Genomic DNA, 25,082 nt, shown 5'->3' with positions numbered 1-25,082 from the left:
GAATGCAGCATTTCAAAAAGCCAGTTATTTGTTGTGACACATAACCAGAGCCTCAGATGCATCGCTCATTCAAGACACCGTAATATTTATATCCCTCCATTCGTCCCTTATCTCTAAATGCTCTAGGATCCTCTACCGTCTGTGAACTTCCAATTCTAAAGGCTTGGGCCGCCATGTAAGTAGCGAAGCCATCAAATGGCTTTGAAGACGTCGTAGGGAGTGGCAGCAGCGTATAACAAAAGCGGAGCCAGGGCATCCGACGTCTGCACGGCGCGGCAGCTTGAGGCGGACGCGTTCCAACAAGTGGTTTAATGAATTGAGGCTGCGCCAGACAGATGGACAGCGAGCGCTCCCCACGGCTATTTCGCGCACCGCTCTCTCGTCGTCTGCAACTTTGACGCAATCGAAAACACACGTTTCCCACTAGCCAATGATCTTTACAGTGTCGACAGTCTTGTATCTCCTTTTCAGATAAGAAAGTAACAAGTGAAACATATATTTATGAACTATTAAGCTAGAGGTTTTCCATCATTTCAGATGAATTTTAGGGGCAAACAGTATTTCATTTTTGATATCGGTATTCATGCGTAACAAACGTGTTCCAAAGCTCCGCGCATGAAAGCGACATTTTTCCGATGCTCATCCCTCGTCTTGTATTGGTGAAAGAGAGTAAGGTCAAGTGTTTTAGATAGCCTGTGCGCTAGGGACTGTTTGTATACCCCCCAGAAGGATGGTCTTACTGTAATTACGCTATAGTACAGGGTTATAGTCTGAATATTATACACTTCCACCAGCGTATGCAAATCGAGCAAAGCGGTTCGTTCTTTTCGCATTAGATGTCGTCTACGTTGCGCTTTAGCGAGCTTATGGAGGTACCATTTAGTACGTGAGCGGTTCCAGAGGAAACCCCCGTAAAACATGGTTTTTGGGTACAAAACTGAGCAGCGAACTGCAAGACGGCTATGCACCACACTCGAACCGAACCATCAGCTCTCACCAACAGAAACCGGCACCCGTTTGACCAGGCCACAGTTTTCCAGTCGTCTAGTGTCCAACTGATATTGTCACGAACCAGGAGAGGTGCTGCAGACGATGTGGTGCTGTTAGCAAAGGCAATCGCGTCGTTCTTCTTCTCCCATAGCTCATTAACACCAGATTTCGCTCCACTGTCCTAACGAATACGTTCGTCGTACGTCTCACATTGATTTCAGCGGTTATTTCACGCAGTTTTGCTTGCCTGTTAGCACTGACAACTCTACGCAAAGGCCGCTGCTCTCGGTCGTTAAGCGAAGGACATCGGCCACTGCATTGTCCGCTATGAGAGGTGAAGCATGAAATTTTGTACTCTCCGCACACTTTGGACACTGTGGGTCGCAGAATATTGAATTTACTAACGATTTCCGAAACAGTCTGCCCCATGTTTCCTGCTCCAACTACGATTTCGCGTTCGATGTGTGTTAATTCCGGTCGTGTGACCATAATCACGTCGGAAGCCTTGTAACATGAATCACCTGAGTACAAGTGACAGCTGTGCCAATGCCGTGTGCAGAGGCAGGATTCGAACCTGCGGCCGTAGAGGTCGCGCGGTTCCAGGTTGAGTTTATTTGATTGCTGTTCACACATAAAAGTGTTTGGTAGAGGGTTCATAGAACCAGTTTAAGACTACAGCTCGACCGTTCCACTCCGCGTGAGAAAAAATAACACATCTTTCCGTGCGAGCTCTGATGTATTTTATCACGTTGGTCACTTCTCTGAAATTTCGTGAAAAGATCTCACTGCAACGAAAACTCTTTTATTTTAATGACTGCCCACCAAATTGCTTGCCATATCCGTGAGACTCTCTCTCCTATTAATAAAAACCGAGCTGCCCTTCTTTGAGCTTTTTCTTATATTCTCTGTTAGTGCTACCCGGTAAGGATCTCTTTATTACGCAGCAGTATTCGAGGAGAGGACGGGCAAACGTAGTGTAGGCAGTCTCCTTATCAAATTTGTTGTATTTTCTTAGTATGAACCTCCCCTACAATATTTTCTATGACATGGTTTCAATTTAAGTTGTTTGTAATTGCAATCTCTAAGTACTTAGTTGAATCGACTACTTTTAAATCTGTGTGGTTCATCATCTAGCCGAAATTTAACGGAATGTTTCAATTTGTTGCTGCTCTGGGTCGACTATCATTTTTGCACCATCCAGATATCATGTCTTAATCATTTTGAAATACGTTTTGACTTTACTAGACGGTAAATTACGGCATCATTTGCAAACAGTCTAAGAGAGCCGCAGAGATTGTCTCCTAAATCGTTTATATATATTAAGAACAACAGTTTGCCTATATTTCTAGCCTCTTGCAAGAAGGATTGTGTCTTTTGTGAACTTTAGCATCGGTATCTGTTCGCCTGGAACTTCAATGGAAACCTCTTCATTGCACTTGAAACACTTTTCAGTTCCTACTTCTAATATGAGTTAGGTAGTAGTGAGATGGTGCAAAATCAGTTGCATACGATTTTGTACATCAAATCCCTCAGTTTTCCTATTGCCAAAGCACCTTTATAGGTAGTTGCTTTTGCCTAGGGTAAAGAAGAATATGCGTTTTTCAATCCAATTCTCTGAACACACTTTTTTGATCTATTTGATACACGTGATGTACGTTGCGGTTGTGCAATATTGTTTCTCCCTTTGCAAGCTGATAAATAAGGAAACTCTACATTTTTGCTAGCCTTATAGTGGTCTGTTTCACTTCTCCTTCTCTACATACACGTCTGCATCTACATCTGTAATTAGAAAGACCAAGTCACCATAGGGTGTGATGTGGAGGGTGCTTTGTGTACCATCGTCATTTCATCACTGTCTATTCCACGTGCGAATGGTGCAAGGGAAGAACGAATGCTGGTTTCAGCTCGAATCTACCTCATTTTTACTTTCAGGGTCTTTCCGCGACATGTAGGAGCACCTAAAACATTAGTCGACTGCCGCGCGGGATTAGCCGAATGGTCTAGGGCGCTGCAGTCATGGACTGTCCGGCTGGTCCCGGAAGAGGTTCGAATCCTCCCTCGGGCATGGGTGTGGGTGTTTGTCCTTAGGATAATTTAGGTTAAGTAGTGTGCAAGCTTAGGGACTGATGACCTTAGCAGTTAAGTCCCATAAGATTTCACACACTTTTTTTTTTTTTTACGTTAGTTGACTCATTTCGGAATTTTGACAGTAAACTTCTCGGTGATCCACAAAGCTGCACATGTAGCAACTGGCGTTAGAGTTGGATTAGCATCTACATTCTACGTAACGGTTCTGCCCCTACAAATGAATCTGTGGCGAAACATGCTGCTCTTCTCTTTCTCTGTTTCCACTATTAAACCTGTATGGTAGGAATGCTGGTCTGAGCAGTACTGTACTGTCGGTCGAACGAGGTTTTTGTAAGCGATCTCCTTCATGAAGATTTCTTTACCACAATTTCTACGATCTTTTCACGTTACATCGTTCCGTTCGAATGCTCCCTTTTTTGCTGCCACCAACTTCCCTCCACTTCCATGTATTACGGCTACTTTTACGATGTCAGGTGGTGACCCTCGTCTTACCTACAGTAACATATCGGCGGGCAGAAATGTCGATTCTTTTCAGTGGGATCCCGACATTGCTTAGAATTGCGACTCCGCAAGCTGCTCAACATTCAACAATGTCGATACTCACCTGTTGCAAGCTTTCTCATAGTCAAATTTCGTGTAAAATGTATCGCACGTCTTTCCACTGATAAACTTGTAGCGTCGTGTATTGCATGCACCATTAATCGCCGATCGTTCAATGCCATGTTGTGCCCTTGCTGGATATTATCGTCTTGGTTTGCCGTTTTGGAATGTGATTCAAGTGATCATCTTCAAGAGAAGTACGACTACATTTGAATTCAGTTGCCTTTTTATTAAGTATTTACAATGAAGGAACAGACCCTTGCAGAACTTCACAAATTTTTGGCAGTTTCTGTTGCCGACCACCCGTCGAAACTAAAGAACTTAACGACGCCAGGGTGTTCCAGTTTATCAGTCTGAGCGAATAACAAATAACGCGGTTCCTTGAAAAGGCTGTATAAACTAAACCATTCCGTCGCTCTAGTCGACAGCAACATGCTATATTGAGAAAAAGTGTCATTAAAAAAAATCCGGAAACTTCTCATTATCCTCTCGTAATCCTTATTTACTTACCATTGCCATACACCTAGTACGTGGTATTAAGTTCTATTCTGAAACATATATCCTTTCGGGTTTTGCACTTTTTATAAACATACACTTTCAAACCATGGTAACAGTTTGAAATGTACTAACGAAAAAGAAATATCCCAGTCGAAAGGTTTAAACTGTTAAATTGAATTCCGGACTACACACAAAATTTCGAAACGTCCGTTATTAGAATGGTAAATAACTACAATTCAGAGGGGGAGTCAAAAAGTCCCATACCAGTGACGAATGAGGAACGCCGCAACTGAATTGTGGACTTCACTTGTTGGCCATAAATTGTAGCCAGTCCTCTTACCATTGCCGACTTAAGCCAGCAGTACATTTTTCAGCTGCTGAACGCCACTTTGCCTTCAGTTCCAGCCAGACGAAAACAACACACTGGTCTGGAAGAGCGGTGTTCTCTGAGGTAGGAACACCAAACTAACTACAATGCCTTTACCTCTATACTAACTGACAAATCCGGTATTGTCCGGGTATTCATTTTGCCAATTTTCTATTAGAAAAGAAAGGAAAAAATAGAAACTGTTCGGAGTGTAGTATGGAAAATATTTCATTTCCATGTATTCGTGAAAACACTTTAGAAATTATGCCGTAAAATCGGTGTGAAAGATCCCCGAAAGTTTCTGTACGCTGAGCGCAGCTGCTTCACATAACTACAACTTGATTTTGTAAACGTCTACAGCAACGACTCTGCATAGCTCTATAGATGGCGGTTATTGGTTTCGCCTACAGTACTTTGCGCTTCACAGTTGAAAGCTGTCAAAAGCGCTGTGAGGTGTCAGGGACTTCCATAAGTTGACTCGACTATAGGAATGTCTTAATAGCAAAGAACAAAAGTGTTAAAACTTAATCCATGACACGACATTTCTTCACACATCTCAGTGTCTATGACGTCATATCTCTTGAACTATATGTCGTAGAGTGATATTGTAGCTGTAGACACATTCAGCGGCATATGTGGATATTGCCTGCGAAATATGTTCTGAATAGAGTTAGCAGTAAAGAAGTAATAAATTTAAACGTCATGCATGATGCAGCAGTTTTTCAAGCATCTCAATGTTTATGATGTCATATTTCCTGATGGTTCAAATGGTTCAAATGGCTCTGAGCACTATGGGACTCAACTGCTGAGGTCATTAGTCCCCTAGAACTTAGAACTACTTAAACCTAACTAACCTAAGGACATCACAAACATCCATGCCCGAGGCACGATTCGAACCTGCGACCGTAGCGGTCTTGCGGTTCCAGACTGCAGCGCCTTTAACCGCATGGCCACTTCGGCCGGCCATATCTCCTGAATTACGTGTAATACCGTGATATAATTTTGTAGGTACATTCGGTGGCATATGTGATACTGTCTGCAAAATGTGTTGCGAATAGTGTTGGTAGCAAAGAAATAATCATTGTTATGACATCATACCACCTTAGGTAGTTCTTACCTTCACAGCGATTGTTACCTGACGGTGAGTGGTATGTGTACCAAGATTCGCTGCAATCGCTCCAGTGGGTAAGGAGGAGATGTGAAACACACACACACACACATTCTTATAATATGTATGAGCTTATAGTTGTTGATATTCAAGTACATTCATTTTAATGTACAAAGTCACGGGTTACTCCAGGGTAAGTTATGTTGTATCACTATACGAAGTATGTTCCTTCTTCCCAATACAGACTGTCGCTATTCGCTTGCACAATCAGTGTTGTAGAAGCGCATCTGTATCGGTATTCTAACCACTGATTCGAAAGTTTTAAAAGATCGTTGGTACATGGTAAGTATATCGTGATCTTTCTCCTGTACTGAACGGACTATTGACTTTTAGAACAACAATTGTTGTAATGAAGACTATAACTAGTCCTTCATGACCATCTTATCCCACATAATGGTATGATATTTCGTTAACAGCTAGAACCCAACCTAAGAAGAAAAAAATCATTGGTTGTGAATCAGTTCACTCAATAAATATCATCCAGTCTGTCAATGTTATTCAGTTAGCTAATATATCTACGTAACTTTGACTACGTGACTCTGTGGGCCACAGAATACGTAGAGTTTTATTTTTAAAATGACTTGTCAGCACAACTATCTTCTTCTGAGTAAAGCGCACTATTTATCATTTATTAATGGTCGTTCGTCCTTGTACCAAACGCATAAAATAATTGTAGAAGAAAACTAATTACCTTCATAGCGATACTACATCGTGCATATGCTTCACGAATTGTGAACTAATTTTATATCCCTGACTCTGAATATAAACCGATCAGAATAAGCACCGCATTAACAACCTAGAAAATTATACTCTTTAAAGTCCAATAAAATACAGATCGTTAGCTAAATTGTAAAATTATCGATTTACTTGCTTATTCCCGTTTCCGCAAAACTGTAAAGATTTATTCTGTCTTTTGTTCCTTAACTATCTCCACAAGCAGGCGACGATGAATTTTACCTCAGAGTCAGCGATATACTATTTACGCTTGATATTTTATTAAAGTAATTGCACAATAATATTTCTTCAAGCCTTTATCTGATTGGTATGTAGTGTAACGCGTATGTCTACCGCTCGTGGACTCGCGGCAGCGTTCTCGCTTTCCGAGCACAGCGTCCTGGGTTCGATTCCTACCAGGCTCAGGGATTTTCACCTGCCCCGAAATCTTTATCCCTATTGTGGTCGGAAGAAGGCAACGGCAAACCACTTCCATTCGGACCTTGCCGAGTATGGCGGTGCGGATCTCCCGCATCGTTCCCCTACGCTCTGTCAAGAAGCATAGGACTTCATTTCCATAACACAGATACTTATTTCTCGTAATTGGATTACTGTTATACTATCCTATCGATTTCTTTTCATTAATGCAGTCATAATTATTCTTATGCAAAACCAATTGCGCCTACTCAGCAGTAGAGTTCAAAACTTTCACTCCAATATTGTTTTTTCTGTTGTTCTGAAGCTATACGCGCTATAAAATTAGTAATATTTCTTTCTTATTAACTGCAATTGATACTATTACTCATATGCTTTTAATTATTTTTCTTTTCTTTCCTTTTTGATATCTTTCCAGTGCTTGCATAGATATTCATTTACACACCGTGAAATTGTTCTTTAAATATTTTACCAGGTAAAATGACGAGTCGGGAATCTTGGCTTTTATTTTTTATAAATAACAAGCTCTTTATTTCTTAAAATGTCAGTACAATAATTTCGCCATCGTGTTCGAATGTTCATGTGCGACAGAAGAACTAACCAAACTCTAAATAATAACGAAAAAAGTTGGCACCGCCACTTTGACCCTGCATATAACATTAGCAGGAAAAATCTGAACTTGTTCAGGCGTTGGCTCCTGACTGTCTAATGATTAGATGAACTGGTCAGCACTTCGGACACCTACCGCACATTGTTTTTCCTTTGAAGCGGTTAATAGCACTTTCGTGACTCATCGTAATGGTTTCTTTACTGTCCCAAAGAAGTTAATAAAATCAGGAAAAACTCATTACAAAATTTCGGTCCAGTTAAACTGTATTATGAATGTATAGTTCCGTCACCGTAATAAAAAGTGCAGGACATTATTATAATACGCAAGCCTTTACTATCATAAGCTACATGAACCGTCACTACGCACCCTCTGCAACTTCCAGACAACCAATCCCTACAATTCATTCCGATACCACACTTCATCATGAGAGGGTTCTGGCCGGACTACTATTCCAAAATATCGAAACACTAAACCGGACCCCACACCGACTAATAATTGCACCTGCTCACATCCACTACCAACAATTAAATCTGTAACGTACAGTTAACTCACGACGAAATCACCAAGGATTCAGTTATTTACGACCGGTAATCACCAATGAGCTGTGTAAAATCACACCTACGGTTTAATACCGATTTAAAATCGAAACTGCACAGAACAACTGTACATTCGGAACCCCAACTGTTATCATAAAATTAGCATTAATATCTCCACAGCCACGATTTTCAATGAACGGTCAGCATCCTCATTACTTATCCCCATGTACTTCGAGTTCAAACACGGTCAGATAATCTATCTCCGACCTCATCCACGTCGTTCCCTTTGAGTACTGTACTGACTATTAATAGCATCAACACCGTTAAAGAGCCAATAAGAACGAATATATAAACAGCGTTATTAGCACTTTTGACAATTTCAGATTGTCGTGGTGTGCCGTCGTGACCTCGAGACAGCCAGCTGAAGCTTTAAATACAATCTTCGCCGCTCAGAATACTGTTTGGCTGGAAAACTCACCACCACAGAATTTGGGGCGTCCTTTCCACCCCTCGCACTTTTCTGTAACAGTACATACCTAACAGCTTATAAACATAACAAAATATGTTCTAGTGACACCATTTCTTTATTCGTACATCGGTTTGTAAATTATTTCCGTAATGAGCTGAGGTGACAAATTTGTCCATATCGTCTGACACCTGATTTTGGCACGTAGCAAGAACTTTTCTGAAGTTGGTGACAGCAAAAGTTTTTAAATTTTCAAATTATTCTTACATTTTTTTAAACTTAAGCTTTGATTAAAGTATAAGCGTTATTTCCATACCATGGAACTTGGTCGGGATGTAAAAAACTCATGCAGCTAACACACTCTGTGGCACCAATGTGTGTACTTAAATAAGAATACGAGCCCTCACCTCCATCGGTTGTGACAGCTCATGACATGTGGACACACAATATATTACAGTATTCTGCTTTTACGTGTGATATCACTTTTTCTTTCTTTTCTTTTTTTAAATTCAGTCTTCTAACTAGTTTTATGCGGTGACACGACTTCGTGTATTGTGCTAACTACTCAGAAAAGCTTATACACCAAAAGTTCTCTATCATTTGGTGGACACAGACCAAACTATGTCATCACCTTGCAGTTTTGGCCTTCTATGGCTCTCTGCAGGGCAATATAAGTAATCTTGCCCCTTTCTGTAGTCAATGTTTTCTGTACTTTTTTTTGCGGATCCTGCGGTAGACCACGTCAGTTCTTATCAGTCAATTTAATTTCCTTCTTTGACACTACATCTCTAGCCCTCTGACTATCTTGTTTTCCGGTTTTCCCACTGTCCATGAGCCGCTTCCACACAGATCTATGTTGCCGACGTACATTCTCAGATATTTCTTCCACAAATCTGTGTCTAACATTAGCAAACTTCTTATAAGAAGGAATTCCCTCTTCGCCGGTGCTAGTCTGTTTCTTATAGTCTCCTTGCTTCGTCTGTCATGCGATATTTTATTTCCAATGTGTTCTTCGTGGTCCCAAATTTTGGTGATAAGTTTTCCCCTAATCTCATTTGTGCTGCTTCTCATTACATTCGTCTTTCTTCGGTTTACCGTCAACCGTTCATCTGTGCTCAGTAGACTATTCATTCCACTCAGTATGTCTTGAAATACTTTCTCGGTTTTACTGAGGACAACGTCATCAGGTAGTCTTATCACTGACATCCTGTAACCCTGAATTTTAAACTCACTCCTGAACGTTTCCTTTATTCTCATCACAGAACATTTCTTTTGTTCTTCCCACAGCCTCTTTAACGTACAGACTGAAAATTAGGGGAGAAATATTACGTCCCTGTCTTATTAGCCTTTTTAATCCAACCATTTCTCTATTCCGCTTTGTTTTTCTCTCTTGGTACTTTGTATTTTTCTCTTTACGTTCTTGTTCGTTTTGTATATTAGCGATCTGTTTCCAATTCTTGTACAAATTTTTCTAATGATTCCGAGTATTTAGCGCCATTTTACATTGTCGAGCGCTTTGTCTAGGTCGGTAAATCCTATGAAATTGTCTCTAATTTTTTCTGAATTGTTACCTTGCAATCAAGCCAAAGTCACAAATCTCACTCTGGTTCCTTTACCTTTACTAAAACAAAATTTATCGTCGTCTAACGAATCCTCAATTTTATTTTCCATTTTTGTTGTAGATTATAATTGTCTGCAACTTAGATGCATGAGCTATTAAGCTCGTTGTGTGATAGCGTCACATTTATCTGCCTTCGCCATCTTCTAGATTCTGGGGATGATTTCTTTCCGAAAAGTCCAATAGCATGTCTACAGTCTCACAGATTCTTGACACCACCTTGAATAACTTGCCACTCCTCCCAGAGATTTTCAAAATTCAAAAGGAGTCTTATCTATTCTTTCTGCCTTCGTCACCGTATATTACAGCATTTTTATTTTTAATTATTTAATTAAGATTTACTATTTTCTTTTTATACCCGTTAAAAGATAAATGGTCGAAACTGATCAGTTGCGAACAGGTTGAGTGACTGTGTCTGGCAATAAAAGTGTTGATACTTTGTATTTGTAACGGATAGTGTATCAGTTTTGCTAAAGTATGCTTTTGTCTTCAGGTCTGCGACTACTGCGACCCCACGAGGCCGGAGAAGGCCCACCCCGCGACGTACGCCGTGGACGGCGCGGAGACGTGGTGGCAGAGCCCGCCCCTCTCCAGGGGCGTCAAGTACAACGAGGTCAACCTCACCATCGACCTGGGCCAGGTGAGTACCGTTCCAGTCTACAGACATCTGCTGTGAGTTTTCAGTCAACCTGGGACCAGCTACAGCAGTGCGACACTGGTAACAATGCTTCAACATCAGGAAAAAGCCGATCCTGGCGCACTTCTGATATCAAATTGATATGATAAGGCTGAGGGAATTGGATTAGGAAACGAGACACTTAAATTAGTAGATGAATTTTACTATCTGGACAGCAAAATAACTGATGATGGTCGAAGTAGAGAGGATATAAAATGTAGACTGGCAATGGCAAGAAAAGCGTTTCTGAAGAAGAGAAATTTCCAACATCGAGTATAGATTTAAGTGTCAGGAAGTCCTTTCTGAAAGCATTTATATGGATTGTAGCCACGTATGAAAGTGAGACATGGACGATAAACAGTTTAGACAAGAACAGAATAGAAGCTTTTGAAATGTGGTGCTACAGGAAAATGCTCAAGATTAGATGGGTAGATCACATAACAAATGAGGAGGTACTAAACAGAGTTTGGGAGAAGAGAAATTTGTAGCACAGCCTGGCTAGAAGAAGGGATCGGCTGGTAGGACACATTCTGAGGCATCAAGGGATCATAGTTTGGTTCTGGAGGGAAGCGTGAGGTGGGGGGGGGGGGGGGGGTAAGGTGTAAAAATCGTAGAGGGAGGCCAAGAAATGAATATAACAAGCAGATTCAGAATGTCATAGATTGCAGTGGTTGCTCAGAGATGAAGAAGCTTACACAGGATACAATAGGTAGACAGTTGCATTAAACCAGTCTTCAGACTGAAGACTTCAACAAGAACATGACAATTAATTAAATTGATGGCATAATCCCTTAACCTATTTTTATGCTAATTGATTTCTGACACTCTGGGGATACCTATTCTTATGCTAATTCATTTATGACTCCTTGGTGATTGATTATGACAGCTTATGGATAATCTGTACTTCTGAGGAATCCCCCACCCCCTCCCCCTCCTTCTTCCCCAACCCTCTGGCAAAAGGGACACTTGTTCAGTTCTGAGCCACTTGTTCCTCTCCTGAGAAATCCCCAGCCTTCCCTCCCTTCCCTCAGTCCCCCCCCCCCCCCTTATGTCACTCATTTGTAAACTGCCGCGAAAAAGACTCAATCTGTACTGAGCTGCTGGACTGGGAGGACCTCTTGGCACAAAATGGGCGGTAAATTCAAGCAACATATTGTTTATTTATTTAAAAATTAATTGCATTAATTATTTAATAACTGGGAAATGCTGTGCAGTGGTTCTGTTTATCTGGATGGGGAATGTTTGAAACACTCACCACCACCTTAGATGATTCTTCTTCATAATAAAACATGTTTTCAATTTTTCAGAACCACACGCAAACATTTTGCAAATCAGGTAATTAAATTTCCTCTCAAAATAGATTGTAGCACTAAATATATCCGAGGCGCTGTATGCACTGACATTTGAGAACACAAGCACCCTCCTCCACCACAAAGTTTCCACCTTACACTAAACATATCCAGCCAAAAAGAGCCTTCTGATTGCACAAACTTGCTGTCGCGAAGCGAGCCCCGTCCGTCGACTGCCGGGGAGCCGCAGTCGCGCTGCCTGGAAGAGGACTAGATTCTCGCATGCCGGGAGTGTGCCTATCTCCAGCCGTACGATAGGCGCTCGGAGGCCGGAGAGACTGTCACTGTGACCGCCAAGCAGTTAACAATTTACATGAAGGAAAATAATCGTCCAGCGCAAACGCTCGTCATATTGAATCTTCTCATGCAACACACACTTCTGTTGCCGCGTGGGGTAGCCGCTCGTTCTAAGGCGCTTTGCCACGGTTCACGCGGCTCCCCCCGTTGGGGTTCGCGTCCTCCCTCGGGCATTTGTGTGTGTGTGTGTGTGTGTGTGTGTGTGTGTGTGTGTGTTTGTGTTGTCCTTAGCGTAAGTTAGTTTTAAGTTAGATTAACTAGCGTGTAAGCCTAGGGATCGATGACCTCAGCAATTTGGTCCCATAGCAAATTACCATCACCACCACACTTCTGTAGCCGATCAGCCAGCATACTGGTTACGTCGCTATTCAGCCTCCAATACCTACAAGCGTACAGAAAAACAGCACAGTTGCGCTAGGTGTTGACAACAGTACCATATTTATAAGCAAAATTAGAATACGTGGCCAAACGTGACATCATGATCACGTGAGCAGAAGTGACATAAAAGAGGCAAATTACGAAAATTGACAGAAAACGCGGGTAAATTGAGAGAAAATACCATAAAATTTGAGAAAATTGAGGGAGAATGAGAGAGTACTTACAAGTCTGATTAGTACAGGAAAATTCTTGTACTTGTGAACGAGTGTTTGACAGCAAGAGGAATATGAGAAAAAATGGACGTGGAAGCACTGGGAACCAAGGAAACAGTAACTGATCGTGGACAGCAAAAAGACAGATGAAATAGATTGTTTACTGTAGATGACATCGAATGTAGAGTAATGAATTTATATATGTCGGATCACAAGCTCAGGTATTACCCCAAAGTTACTGGGGCAATCAGCTTACAGATTTTTATGCAGTGTCCGGACATGTGGCTCTTTAGCTAAAGAGCATTGTGTTACCAGCTTGGGGACTGCTGTGAACAACTGCGGAAGGATCTTGTGTTTGATTCTGTGCATGACTATTTAAGTGCTTTAAATTCTAACAAACGATATCTACAATTACTTATTTGTACTCTCTGTCAGTCACAACCATATAGTGTCAGCTAACAGATACCTTACAGAACAGTTGCTACATTGTTGTTAACGAAATTCTGCAGTTTGTCTACTGAGGTAAAAGGAATACATGCAAGTTGACTGTTGTCTTGGGTGCATATATAGAAAAGAGAACCATCTGCCTCTAAACTGACATGGATATGCGTTAAAGGGTGATAGAAAGTAGATGGAGTAATTGGTTGAGAGGGTCTGTAACGAGATAGAATTTAATGTAGACTGATATTGCATTCTAAAGAAAAGAAAAGTTCCTTTGGACACGCATGCGTAACACAGGCACTGTAACATCGTATTTATCCACCAACACTGGCCAAGCGACTTCATGTAAAATGTCTCGCCTATACGGGAATATATGTAATTGATGTACGACTATAGGTTGTCGACACATGGTTGACGACATATGGGAGTTTGGGTCTGGCCCTGAGTCGTGCACGGATAGCCAAATGGTGATGCGACCGCTTGCGATAAGCGGGAACTCCAGGTTCGAGTCTCGGTCTGTCACTAATTTTCATTGTCGTCATTCCTTTCTACAGCTGATGGTTTTCCATATTCGCTGTTACGGATACATTTAATGTATTTCATAACGGCTGTAGTCGCTGCAGTGCCTGTTCCTTTGAACATTCATACATGTCCAAAGGAACTTTGAATCGTATTCGGAATAATACAGGCACTGCAATATCATAATGCCGGATGTGGACAAAAATATTGAAACAGAAAAAACATACCACACTAGCTTCCCTATTACGGTGTACGAAAATCATTGACGTTCAAAAGCCGGCCGCTGTGGCCCTGCGGATATAGGCGCTGAAAGGTGGCTACACTGTGCCACTGCGCCAGAGATTGCGCCAAAGTGTACTATTAAGCCGCCTCCACAGTGCTTGTTGAGAGTTCGTTGTAGTCAGTGGTTGTCGAGAGTTCATGGCAGTCAGTGCTAGTAGAGAGCTCGTAGAGGACAGTGCGTGTTAAGAGTCGTGCCGAGATGTGCTAGTGGGCACTGCTTGTTGTGAAGTCGGAGCGATATGTTGTAGTAAAGAGTGTTGTTCCATGTTTTATGCAGTTATTTGATGGAGAGATAGCAGATGTTATTGTAATGATCAGAGTGCATTTCGTCAATATATATGAAGGTAAAAAGCACAATGTTCTTTTATTCTTTGTGTGTCTGAAATAATGCGTCACTACAGGTTCAGTCAACAAAGCATCTGGCTTGTGTTCTTGTATTAGAGCGAATTCTGGTTTTCTTGCGTAATTATAGTTTTTCTAAATTTCTTTTGTCACGTCAGTATAGTTGGTATTTAAAAATTCTTGTCTTGTTGGAGAAGAACCGTGCCAGATGTGGACGTTGAGTCACACTCCCACATACAGAACAGCTACTCTTGTGCTTATTGGTTTTCTAGGTTTTATAGTTGCTGGGGACTTAATTAATTAACTGTGTTTACGAAAATTTTCTTAAATTGTTTGTTGCAGTCAGATTGCGTAATAATACTAGTCAGGGCCAACCGATTACGAGACACAGCGTAATCGGACAGACATACTAAAACTAAAAATATTTACAATCATATAAATAAATAAGCCCCCATGCACGATCCTGGCAGGGTCGCCACGTGCATGGGGGCTTATTTATTTATATGATTGTAAATATTTTTAGTTTTAGTATGTCTGTCCGATTACGCTGTGTCTCGTAATCGGTTGGCCCTGACTAGTATTATTACGCAATCTGACTGCAACAAACAATTTAAGAAAATTTTCGTAAACACAGTTAATTAATTAAGTCCCCAGCAACTATAAAACCTAGAAAACCAATAAGCACAAGAGTAACTGTTCTGTATGTGGGAGTGTGACTCAACGTCCACATCTGGCACGGTTCTTCTCCAACAAGACAAGAATTTTTAAATACCAACTATACTGATGTGACAAAAGAAATTTAGAAAAACTATAATTACGCAAGAAAACCAGAATTCACTCTAATACAAGAACACAAGCCAGATGCTTTGTTGACTGAACCTGTAGTGACGCATTATTTCAGACACACAAAGAATAAAAGAACATTGTGCTTTTTACCTTCATATATATTGACGAAATGCACTCTGATCATTACAATAACATCTGCTATCTCTCCATCAAATAACTGCATAAAACATGGAACAACACTCTTTACTACAACATATCGCTCCGACTTCACGACAAGCAGTGCCCACTAGCACATCTCGGCACGACTCTTAACACGCACTGTCCTCTACGAGCTCTCTACTAGCACTGACTGCCATGAACTCTCGACAACCACTGACTACAACGAACTCTCAACAAGCACTGTGGAGGCGGCTTAATAGTACACTTTGGCGCAATCTCTGGCGCAGTGGCACAGTGTAGCCACCTTTCATATGCCCCTCCTCCACAGGCCAGAATTTGATGGTATTTTTGCCAGCATTGGTGGTGAAAATACCACCAAATTCGTCCACAAAAATACAGACAAAAATAAAAGATAATATTAATACCTAAATATCACATAATTAGTTAAAAATTTTGGCTTTGCACTGACCTTTCACTAACCTAATATATGAAATACAGTAAGCAATACAACTTCTTTTCATGCATGTGGCTTTACATAATATTTTACTCAATATACAAAAAATCAGTTTATACAAATGTTCACATAAAATGCTTTCAATGATTAGTTTATACAAAAAAAGACACCAACAGGTAACATCTTTTCAGTAGAAGCAGTCCATCAGTGGCACCTAGTAAAGTTTAGCAGGTACACCCAGCAACAAGTCACATTAGTTCAGTAGAAGCAATCCATCAGAGGTACCCAGCAATGTTAAGCAGGTGCAGACACCAACAAGTGACATCATTTCAGTAGAAGCAGTCCATCAGTTGCACCCAGCAATGTTGAGAGCAGGTGCAGACACCAACAAGTGACCATCATTTCAGTAGAAACAGTTCTAACAGTGGCACCCAGCAATGTTGAGCAGGTGCAGACAGCAACAAGTGACATTATTTCAGTAGAAGCAGTTCCATCTGTGGCACCCAGTAAAGTTCAAGAGGTACACACAGCAACAAGTCACATTAGTTCAGTAGAAGCAGTCCATCAGAGGCACCCAGCAATGTTGAGTAGGTGCAGACAGCAACAAGTGACTTCATTTCAGTAAAAACAGTTCATCAGTTGCACCCAGCAATGTTGAGCAGGTGCAGACAGCAACAAGTGACTTCATTTCAGTAGAAACAGTTCATCAGTTGCACTCAGTAATGTTGAGTTGGTGCAGACAGCAACAGGGGACATCTTTTCAGTAGAAACAGTTCATAAGTAACATCATTTCAGTAGAAGCAGTCAATCAGTTGCACCCAGCAATGTTGAGCAGGTGCAGACACCAACAAGTGACTTCATTTCAGTAGAAGCAGTTCCATCTGTGGCACCCAGTAATGTTGAGTTGGTGCAGACAGCAAAAAGTCACATCTCTCAGCAGAAGCAGTTCCACAAAATTCACTAGCACTGATCACACTGTTCATCAGAGTTTATGAGCAGAAATTGAACATGTCCTAGTGGCACCAATCATGTAGAAAAGGTACAGGTAACAGTCCATAATAATTTTTTTACAATCACTGATCACACAGTTCATCAGCAGAAATTAAACACGACCAAATGTCACACATCATGTTGAAAAGTGCAGGTAACAGTTCAGAATATTTATCTTCACTAATCAGACAGTCCAGGCATGAACAATAGTTTGAATGCACATACAAATGCTTTTACAGTAACATACAAATCATAACAAACACACAAATGATATCAGATAATTGTCCTATTAACTATTACAATACACAAATACCAATAAACCTATAATATGTATGGGTGTCAGTGCAAGCCACTACCAACAAATAAAATAATATTTTGAGATAGGTGGTTAGGATTAGTAAAGGAAAACACACAGAACACACTCACTCATCTCTCATCCACATTAAGTACTACTGTGTAACTGAATAGTGTTAATTGTGTAAATGAAATTCTGTCTAAATCTGATGTTCATCATGTGTATCAAGTAGTACTGGCAGCAATGTATAATAGTCAATAATAGTTAGTCAACGTCATAGTCATCATGTCAAGACCAATGTTTGCCAAGCCAGATCAAAATGTACTGTTACTGAACAACTGTCAGTGAGCCAAGATATGCAATTACTTCCTCTCTCCAAAAAAAAGTATATACTGCTTAGTTATTTAACAAAGTGTGTGTATAGACTATCTTCCTTCTATTTTAGTGTTCTAGTCTGCTATCTTCATCCTCCTTGTTCCATAAGACCAACAAAAAAAATATGCTCCTCACTTACTTTACCTCTTATACACCAAAACTCCAATAATCATCAACTTAATCTCAATACGTCACTAATACTTCTTCAATACGTCGATACATATAACTCTTATCATCAATATCATTTACCTTACCTCTTGTCCACAAAAACTCCAATAATCATCACTTCATATACTCTCAATACCTATAATAATACGTCGATAAATATAAACCTCAGCACCAATATCATTTCACTTCCATAACAACTCTTTCCTCTAGTCAGTCTCCTCGAACAAGTACAGATAAAATCCTAATGCAACTTCAATTCAGCATCCCATACAATCCGAAGACACAGTGTCCACACACAACCTCTGTGTAATCCATGTGACCCAAATTTTCTACTCATTATAAATTATAAACAAAGAAATGCATACATGACCTCTAACAGACTTAGTTCGAATAACTCTCAGTAATTAAGTACGATTACAGAGTGTGAATAATCATAATGTTTCACAGTGTGTACACCACTTCAAGAATCATAGCAGAAGCAAACATGTGGAGTATTTTTTGTGTCAAGTGTCACTTCCTATTTCAATTGCTCACGAAAATGCAGTGTAATACTGTCAATGGTCTAAACCTAGTTTCGGTCTGTCATGTCGTTAGCTTCCTTCCTATTAGCATAAATTTATACAGCTTCCATAAAACCTCAGCTCATGTGACTTCTATGACTTTCTTGTACTAATGTCGTTCGTCGAATTATAGCAGTTAATTTTCTTATCTTAAAACTATAAGGCACTGAGCGTAAGCAAAACTTGCAATAGCGATTAAATATACCAGTAGAGAACAGAATGTCAACAAGTGGATGCAGCACAATTCTTACAACGAGGCTCTGCCAAGCAAACAATCTATAATTAATACAATAGTGTGACCTAAACTCTATGTTTATACACAGTATATCAGCATTTCTATACACCAAATTAAAGAGTAGTTATGCCAACAAAACAGAAACGTGTAAATATGCAATCCACGCGCATAGCAGCAAACATATGTCATCTAACATAATAAACAGGTCATTAGCAACATATCAGCCTAAGCAAATAAATGTTCATATGTAATCTTAATAAGTAAACATGAAGGCGCAAGCAGATAAATCACAAAGTATAACTTACATACATAATCACAGTCAGCACAATTAATCAGGTTACAATTATAATTTAAATAAATAAGCACAGCAGGCACATAATTAAAAATATGACATTATTGAAATAGCAGTGCAGCCAAGCGATGCATAATATACACAAGTTACAACCCAGTTCATTAATAATCATTGTCAAATTCAGTTAACGTACGCAAGCATGTCGCTTCACAAGTAAATTCATAGAACATGAAATTAGCACAAAGTATGAATCACGTAATCGCGAGCAGCAAATTACGTCTAAAGTACGTACCTAAGTGGAAATATGTTACCTGAAAAATGAACTCAATTAATAGTTACCTTTTTATAGTTTATTACTTTCTTCTTCGAAATTACATTCTTCCTGAAATTTTCTCGATAGCAAGTCGTCTTAACGTCGGACACGCACAGAATTTACCTGAAGTTCTCAAATATTTTATACAACCGTATCCTGGAAAATACTGAATGTTAATAACAGAATTCATCAAGTCCTTATAGCTTTATACAGAATTTAGTCGGAGAAATTAGACTGTGTATTTGTTTACGGCTGTCAGTGCATTCGCACTGAGCGCTCGATCAGCTGTAGGCGCGTGACGTAGGAAGTCATTGTTTGCGGTCAACGACTGCCTCGTGCGGCGCGCAGACTTGACTGTTGCTTTGAGTATGTGCCGCCGCCAAAACACAGCGCGGTATCCTTGTACTCTCCGCATGTTTACATGTAGCTGTTAGTTTCTCTAAAGTATGTTATTCCACAAAAATTTTAACGTTTGATATATGATGTATTCCCTTGGAGCGTCGTGATTTAAGAGTTTCTACTTCAACAGTGTTATCATGAATAATTTTGCGAATTCTATATGGACCGTTATAAAGCAGAAAAAATTTGCGACACAAGCCTTTTCCTTTGTGCGACAAACGATGAGACTTAATTAACACCTTCTGACCAACTGACAAGAATTTTGAACGACCAGGACGCTTAGATGATTTCTCTCTTCTAGCAGCCGCAGATGCAATATTTCGTAGAGCCAGGTTGACAACTTCAGAATGTCGCAGTTTCCGTGAAGGCGGAAAAGGAACGATTTCAGAAATGCGATTTGTTGGTACTTTATTTTTTAATATCAATAGAGGCGCTAAAGAAGTTGAGTCATTAGGAAGTTCATTCAGAATGTTTTGAAAAATATGAAGATACTGATCCCAAGTTCTGTGATTCTGATGACAATAAAGACGGCACAATTTATTGATTTCCTTCATCCATCTCTCTGAAGCGTTAGATTGAGGGTGAAAAAGTGAAATGAAAATTGGTTTAATTTTACGACGCTGTAGAGTACGAAGCCAAATTTTAGAACGAAACTGTGATCCATTATCTGATATAACCTTATCAACATGACCAACTTCTTTAAGAAAATGTTTGATGAAAGCGTTAGATACTGAACGAGCTGTTGCTTTGCGTAACGGTGTAAAACATACATATTTTGACGTCAACTCCACTGCTACGAAAATGTACGCAAAACCATTAGTAGAACGAACCACTGGACCGAACAAATCGACTGCAGCCATCTCCTTTAATTTCGCTGGAATGACGGGAAACAACGGTGCTCTGTGAGAAATCGTTGGAGGCTTAGCCATTTGACATAATTTACATTTGGCATGAACAGATCGAATACGTTTTTCCATATTACTGAAGTAACAATTTTCTCGTAATTTATGAAAGCATTTTCTGGGACCAAAGTGTGCATAACTGAAATGCGTATACCAAATCAATTTATTGACCCACTCATCAGGAATACAAACTAACCAAACGAAGCTGTCGACCGATTTTCGTTTAAAAAGAAGTTTCCAGATAGATCGCAAAAACGAGGTGTGGCCAAATCGTCCAAACTAACAAAGCGTCTAGGAAAATTACAGACACCAAGGAAACTACGAACGTCACGTTTTGTGCTAGGAACAGCATAATTACGAATAGCGTCTAATTTCTCTGGATCAGGAAGAATACCTTCTGTAGAAATAATGTGACCGAGAAATTTCACCTGAGAACGACCAAATTCAGATTTTTTCAAGTTCACTGTCATGCCAACTCGTGCAAAAATACGTAATAATGAATCCAAAATTTTGTTGTGCTCACTCCAAGAACGTTTAACAATAAGAATGTCGTCAACATAAGAAGTAATATTGTCACGAAGATAAACAGGTAAAATTTCATTTAAGCTACGAATGAATGCTGCATTAGGTACATTAAGTCCAATCGGTAATTTCCAAAGTCACTTTTGGGTAAAACAGTCATATCAGGTTATTGTTTACTTACTCACTAGATAGATTGATAGTCGAAGAGTTGTTTTGACAGATGCAAAGAATAGTAAAAGAGTAGGCAGCGGTACAGAAAACTAAAAGAGAAATAGCACCACTACAGCTCGGGGCCCTATGCTCGCTACGGCACATATTCACTTAGAGTAGTGAATCCCCTGAGGACTTTAATAGCTGCACATAATTTCTAGTTTGTGACTTTGTGGCAAATTTGGCGGAAGTGCGTACATAAATTGATCTAACCATTCACATGGATGTATGTCATTCTTAGAGTTACGGAAGATCTTAAATTTCCGGACAGTCAAAAAGTGTTTATAATCAAAGTTTTCGCCTCGTGGCGACAAAGACCTACCGCGTCTGTCCCAGTCCGAATGTCGATTATTGTAAAGTTCGCGCGCCTGGCGCTCTCTTGTTGCCTCCCGTAAATGAAACAAATTATTTTCTTCAAACCCCTCTGCTAAACTAACACTTGTCAATTTATCTGAGATCTCCTCAACTCTTTCCAATGAGTCACTTAATTGTTCTTTCACTTTATTTACGTCTTCTGTAAATGTCGCGACTCGGGTTTCGGTATAGTCACATTTAGTAGTTACCTGTTCACACTGTTGCGTTAAGTTATTTATTCTGTCATTTGATACGGACTCCTCGATTCTCTCAAGTATTTCTTCCTTATCGTGTGCACATTGTAAATTTAACTCTGAAAATTTCTGTACTATCACGCGATCTTTTTCTTCCCGTTCTCTGTCCTGTTCCTCTTGTCTGATTTCTGTTGAAATTAAACTATTATTGTGAGAATTTAAAATCGGTTGTACTTCTTCTCTAATTTCTTTCTTTGATTCATCATTCGTATTTTTGAAACCTGTCCCTCTTCGTGAGCGTAACCATGTTGTCATTGCTTCCATCTCAGTTTTAATTGTTCCTATCTCTGTTTTTAATTCAGATTGAAAATTTAATATTACACTCATCAACTGCTCCATAGTAACTGGTTCGAAACTCTTTTCACCCTTAACGTTTCCCGCGAAATCGACTTCTTTCGTCATAGCTGTAAAGCTATCTTTGTTCGATACTGTTACAGAATCTTCTATCGTTAATCTCGTAATCTGTGAATTTTCTGATTGAGAAAAATTTTGAACTGTTTCCGGACTATTGTCCTTGCTTATCAAATTGTTTTCAACACCATTATTCATCATACTGTTATCCTGTGTTGGCGAGTTCGCCATGTCAACAATTTCGTTATTCTGACTATTCATCATTTTTGCCTTCTTCATCGATCGCGTAATCATTTACAAAACATGCAAAAAAAATTCGTCACTGTACGAAAATTACACACGGTGACTCTTTATCTCAACAATACCATTCAAATGCAATGACTCCCTCAAACACGATCAATCGAACAATTGAAATAATTGCACTAAATTGTCAAACCCGTTGACAAGACAACAAATTTAATTCTGAGAAAAAATACCATTAGAAGAATGACAATTACCAAATCTACACATGCAAAATAGACTACAGTTACTAACTACAAATTACTACAACAATACTACAGTCTACAATTTTCACAATCAGAAGAATCCAAGGGACGATCCGAAGCAGCGGTCGCCACGTGCATGGGGGCTTATTTATTTATATGATTGTAAATATTTTTAGTTTTAGTATGTCTGTCCGATTACGCTGTGTCTCGTAATCGGTTGGCCCTGACTAGTATTATTACGCAATCTGACTGCAACAAACAATTTAAGAAAATTTTCGTAAACACAGTTAATTAATTAAGTCCCCAGCAACTATAAAACCTAGAAAACCAATAAGCACAAGAGTAACTGTTCTGTATGTGGGAGTGTGACTCAACGTCCACATCTGGCACGGTTCTTCTCCAACAAGACAAGAATTTTTAAATACCAACTATACTGACGTGACAAAAGAAATTTAGAAAAACTATAATTACGCAAGAAAACCAGAATTCACTCTAATACAAGAACACAAGCCAGATGCTTTGTTGACTGAACCTGTAGTGACGCATTATTTCAGACACACAAAGAATAAAAGAACATTGTGCTTTTTACCTTCATATATATTGACGAAATGCACTCTGATCATTACAATAACATCTGCTATCTCTCCATCAAATAACTGCATAAAACATGGAACAACACTCTTTACTACAACATATCGCTCCGACTTCACGACAAGCAGTGCCCACTAGCACATCCCGGCACGACTCTTAACACGCACTGTCCTCTACGAGCTCTCTACTAGCACTGACTGCCATGAACTCTCGACAACCACTGACTACAACGAACTCTCAACAAGCACTGTGGAGGCGGCTTAATAGTACACTTTGGCGCAATCTCTGGCGCAGTGGCACAGTGTAGCCACGTTTCAGCGCTTATGGTTGCCCAAATCTTCATCGAAACCATATCATGTTTCACTCTTGAGACTTAAACTCGGGAAGAAGTTGGAAAGAGTGTCAAACGAGTCATAGGCCCAAATGACTTTCTCCATACTCCACGGCTTCCGCACCACGTTTCCGTTATGAGCGTCTACATCATTCATGAGTGGGTTTGGGATTCTATCTGGCCATGCAATTCCCTCCTTACGGAATTCCCTTCGTGTTGTTCTGGTACCGGCAGGGTTCGCGAGTGCGAAATTCAGTTCTGCAGTGACTTCTGCAGTCTTATTTTTCGTCAGAATCTGCTTTAGTGACCGTCCGTCACGATCATTAAGCACACGCCTTCGACCGCATTGTGACTTAGCGGATGATGTTTTCCCGCTATGGGTATAAATTTTCGATGCCGTGTCACTTGAAACAACAAATATTTCTACTACCTTGGTTACAGAAGCACGGGTAACAATAATATGCCCACGTTCGAATTCACTTAGGTTCGACATAAGCACTCACAACTACACAGAACACTGTTCTGACACTTGAAACGTACCGAGGTGCCATTCGTGGTTGTCTCGCACCTGCATTTATGTTCCAGCATGCTTTGCTCGCGGTGTTTCTATATTTTTGTTCAACCGCCGTATCTGGATTTGGATACCTCGCGAAATGACGTTGCTCACATCAGCTCATAAAGCTGCGCATCTTGAGTGCGGCAAACAACACAGAAACTGTACAGGTACTGAGGGTGAAACTGCAGGCCTGCGGCATGAGCCGACGAGTCGCTATTTTCTCTCTTTTCAAATGATGCTAGGGTCGAAAGCACTGATGACGCAATGAAATGATTAATCCGTATTTTGTGCAGGCTGTAGTTCAGGCCGCGGATGGTCCTGTGATGTTTTGGAGGTGTTTCTCGTACCATGATTCGGACCCACTCCTTCAGGTTACCACGAACATTCTCGATGTACAAGCGTCGCCATTTCTTCTACACTGAAGCGCCAAAGAAATTGGTATAGGGATGCATATTCAACTACAGAGATAAGTAAACGGGCAGAGTACGGCGCTACGGTCGGCAACGCGTATATAAGACAACAAGTGTCTGGCGCAGATCTTTGATCGGCTACTGCTGCTACAATGGCAGTTATCAAGATTTAAATGAGTTTGAACGTGGTGTACTGGGCGCACGAGCGATGGGACACAGCATCTCCGAGGTAGCGGTGAAGTGGGCATTTTCTCGCAAGACCATATCACGAGCGTACCGTGAATATCAGGAATACGGGAAAACATCAAACCTCCGACATCGCTGCGCCCGGAAAAAGATCCTGCAAGAACGGGACCAACGGCGACTGAAGAGAATCGTTCAACATGACAGAAGTGCGACCCTTCCGAAAATTGCTGCAGATTTCAGTGCTGGGCCATCAGCAAGTGTCAGCTTACGAACCGTTCAACGAAACGTCATCGTTGTGGGGTTCGGAGCTGAAGGCCC

At 40.4% G+C, this 25,082-nt stretch overlaps 1 protein-coding gene across 1 annotated transcript in view; it reads left to right on the top strand.

Moving 5' to 3' along the window:
* The first annotated feature begins 10,595 nt into the window (after window positions 1–10,595).
* Window positions 10,596–25,082, top strand: part of LOC124796447 (laminin subunit alpha) — a 380,942-nt gene continuing 366,455 nt past the window's right edge. Inside the window, exon 1 of the mRNA XM_047260652.1 lies at window positions 10,596–10,730. The gene's annotated coding sequence lies outside the window, so the exon portion shown is untranslated. The remainder of the gene's footprint in view (window positions 10,731–25,082) is intronic.

Source organism: Schistocerca piceifrons, chromosome 4 (genome assembly GCF_021461385.2).
Source record: "Schistocerca piceifrons isolate TAMUIC-IGC-003096 chromosome 4, iqSchPice1.1, whole genome shotgun sequence".
Lineage (NCBI taxonomy): Eukaryota > Metazoa > Arthropoda > Insecta > Orthoptera > Acrididae > Schistocerca > Schistocerca piceifrons.
The sequence above is the reverse complement of the archived record's forward strand: the minus strand, read 5'-3'. Positions and strand labels throughout refer to the sequence as shown.